General features: G+C 44.6%; 1 pseudogene; it reads left to right on the forward strand.

Annotated features, from left to right (window-relative positions):
* The first annotated feature begins 578 nt into the window (after positions 1–578).
* LOC118842586 lies at positions 579–3,615 on the forward strand (annotated as a pseudogene).
* Positions 3,616–3,937: the final 322 nt, after the last annotated feature.

The following is a 3,937-nucleotide window of genomic DNA, read 5'->3' on the forward strand; positions in this document are numbered from 1 at the left end:
ACCACTCCATTATCTTTGCCAAGAAAACCCCAAAAGGAGTCATGATGAGTCAGATATGACTGAGAAGGATTGAACAACAACAGAGATTGAATGGTATAGTTAGAAGACTACTGCTGCCTGCACAGTGGGTGGAGTGTTGGATTTGGAGTCAGGAAGATCTGAGTTCAGATCCTGCCCCAGACCCTTACAAGCTGTGCGATCCTGGGCAATCATTTAACCTCTCTCAACCTTGGGTACCTCATCTGTAAATTGGGAATAAGAACACCTACTTCTCAGTGTTGTTTTGAGGATCAAATTACATTATATAAATATATATATATATATACATATATATATATGGTTTCCACATCTTAAAATGCTATTATAAATATTAGCTATCATTATTATTAAGACTGGGAATCAAAAGATCTGGGCATTAATTTATGTCCTGTTGCTCTCTAGCTACGTGACCTCACACTTAATCACACTAAACCTCTGCCACTCTGGTTGGAGGGCAGGATGAAGAGCTCCTCCCCAATTGCTATGTAGGGAGGGCTTGAAGGCCAACCATTTCTTCATTTCCTACCTGGTTGCACATCATGGGGCTTGTCCATCATGCCCAAGGCCAGGTACCTCCCCGCCTTTTCAGACTTATTTTAGTATGTTGTCTTCCTCCATTAGATAGTAAGGAACTTACTGAAGGCAGGGATTGTCTTTCCACATTTATGTTTTCCCAGCACTTAGCACAGTGCTTGACACATAGTAGGCAAATAAAAATGTTTATTCACTGGCTGATTGGATTTGTAAGTTAATTGATTTCTCAGAGCCACAATTCTTCCAGCTCTAGAATGAGGATAATAATGTGATTCCTACACTGCCTCACCACAGTGTGTTAAGAATAAAATGAGATCATGGGTGTGAGAGTACTTTGGAAAAAGACTAAAGTCATAGTGGGATATGTAGTATTCTCATTAGGATAATTAATGAAGACACAGAGAGCCTTTTCTGAAGGATGGAGAACTTAAGGGCTGAAATAAGCTGTTCTTCCTTTCAGGAAAACCTTGGCCTTCCCCACAAGCCCCTGAGCTGCCCTGAGCAGGAAAGAAAACAGGAAACACACATCAACTGCAGAGAATGAGGCACCTCTCCAGTGGCTCAAGGAGGTGTGGCCGACTAATTTTGAACGTCTTGACACTCCACCCAAAACTCTGAGCCAGCCCCCCCCCCCATCCCCGAGGATGCTCTGGGACTAGACCATCACTTAGACATTGACCTTCAAGGATCATAGATCAAATTCATGAACAAAGTATGATGAAAGTACAGCACATTACCAAGGAGCCATTGCACAAGAGAAGGAGATTCAAGATGTAATCAGAAAATTGTATGTCGCCAAAAGATCAGTCATGTGGGGAGGGAATGAATAATTAGTGGACAGGCCATGTGCTCTGATGGTCACCTCCCAACATCAAGGGCTCAGGAGGAAGACCCTCAGCATGTTGGGTGGACTTCCTATAGGATTTGAGGGAGGACGTGGGCAAAGTCTCATGGGATGAGAGAGTGTGCATAGTTAATAGATAGTAAGGTCATATGATCACAGATTTAGAGTGGGAGGGACCTAAGAGGTTCTTAGATCTAACCCTTTTCTTTATAGATGAAGAATCCAGAAAAATTAAGTGACTTACCTAAGGTAATATAACTAGTAAGTACCTGAAATAGACTTCCTAATCGAAATCCAGCACTCTATCCACCACTCCCTGATGCCCTTCTCCACATCCATATCACAATACCAAAATAGAAGAAGAGCCCTAGCCACGAGTCAAGAGACTTGGGTGAGAGCTTTAGTTTTTGCCACTGACTCACTGCATGATCCTGGGGAGGTCAACACTTCTCTGGGTCTCACTTTCTTCATCTGTCAAGGGTTAGAGACATAACTAGGGCAGAGTGGCTTTGCCTTAAAGAGGCAGCATAGAAACAGGTAAGCAACTAGGTAGCACGAATAATTAGTTAAATAGGAAGCTGCCAGATGATGAACTTGCAACTCCATCCAGGTCCCGCCTGGTCCAACTGCACCTGCTCCAGCATCTCAGGGTCTCCTTCTCCTCAGCAGCGGGTGGTGGCCCAGGTTCTCCTCCTTCAACAACTGACTTTATCTTTAAAAGCTTATTTGAAGGTACATTTTATACAATTTGTCCGATATGCCTTTCCCAGGTATAAAGATTGCTAGTTAATATTGCAAATGGGGAGAATGATCCCTGCTTCATCTCCCTCAGAGGGGTGTCAGGGGGAACAAAGGAAACAATAGATGTGATTTTGGAAAATACTATAAAAATGTAAGCATTATCATTGTTTTTAAGGAGCTTCTTCCAAGTGGGGTCCGGGAAGGGGATCCTCATAGGATCATTAGAGCTGCAGGGACTTCGGACGTAATTCTATATTCTATCAGTTCTCTCACTTTAAAGAGGCAGGAGAGTTTAAGTAACTTGGCTAAGTCACTCAGTTAGTAGAAAAGCTCAGGCTTGAACCCATGTCTACTGACTCCAGGTTGAGTGCTCTATCCATCACATACCCTGCCTCCTGGAGAGGGAAGGAGGGAAAGAGAGAGGGAAGGAGGGAGGGAGGAAGGGAGAGAGAGAGAGGGAGGAGGGAGGATGGATCAGCAGAGGCCCAAGGAGGTCTATGGATATTCAGGGAGAGCAGTGAAACAGATTCTAGAGGAAAGAGAAAAAGGGATGCCTCCCACCTTGAGCAGGGCTTTATCTGGGTTGTGCTTATCTTTCACAAACATTTTACCCTGAAATATTTTTAAAATCCTATTGGTACACATAGTGTTACCTGATTTTATCAGGGTACCAGGAGATCAAGGACAGCTAGGTGTTGCAGTAGATAGAGCCCCAGGTCAAGAGTCAGGAAGACTCATCTTCGTGAGCTCAAATCTGGTCTCAGACATTTACTAGCTGTGGGCCCATGGGCAAGTCACTCATCCCTAGTCTGTAAAATGAGCTGGAGAAGGAAATGGCAAGCGACTCCAGTATTTTTGCCAAGAAAACCCCAAATGATGTCATGAAGAGTAGGATATGACTGAAAAAAACAATTGAACAGGAAAATAGCAAGGGATCGAGGCTGGTGAAGTGTTGCTTTGCATGGCTCCCCAAGTCTGGCTTCCCAGAGAGCGGAGACTTCCCCCTCAAACCCCCTCCTAAGGCCGAGAGCAACTGGGACACGGTGACAGTGCTGCCCAGGAAGGGCCCCACAGCAGCCCAAGCCAAGTCCAAGTAGGCCATTTTAGCAACTCAGAGAGGAGCAGAAGATGTGGACACTACCAATAAATGGGCTGCTGGCCAAACCAAACAGCACTCCTTCACAAAGAACAGAGCCAAGCTGGACCAAGAGACTGAGGACCTTCACCATGACAGGGTCACTCTAGAAGTGGGCAAAGTGACGCAACAGGACTGGCAGAGCAAGGAACTGACAAAGAAGGACCTGGCCATAAAAATCAATGAAAAGTCCCAAGTCATTGCTGACTACGAGTGTGGACGGGCCACTCCTAATAACCAGGTCTTGGGCAAGATTGAAGGAGCCATTGGTCTCAAGCTTTGTGGGAAGGACATTGGAAAACCTCTTGAGACAGGACCATAGGGGAAATGAACACAAAGCCCCGAAATCACTTAGTTCAGACTGATCTCATCTGGCGTATTCTCCTTCACCGCCAGAACCAATGTGTCTCTTCACATTGCCAAGCTGTACACAGGGGTATCAGACTTGTTTGGGGGAGGAACCTTCCAAATCTATACCTGCTGAAACAAAAACAAAAAACAAAACTTTGCAAATTAATTGATTCTCCTAACTTTATTCCCCCTTCCTCTTCTGAAGATTGAGGAGCCAGAACTAATAATCCTCTTAATTTTGTCAGTAAATGTTTATCTCTGTAGAAGCAGTTATAACTTTTTGAGGCACTGGG

Source organism: Trichosurus vulpecula, chromosome 3 (genome assembly GCF_011100635.1).
Source record: "Trichosurus vulpecula isolate mTriVul1 chromosome 3, mTriVul1.pri, whole genome shotgun sequence".
NCBI classification, from domain to species: Eukaryota; Metazoa; Chordata; class Mammalia; order Diprotodontia; family Phalangeridae; genus Trichosurus; species Trichosurus vulpecula.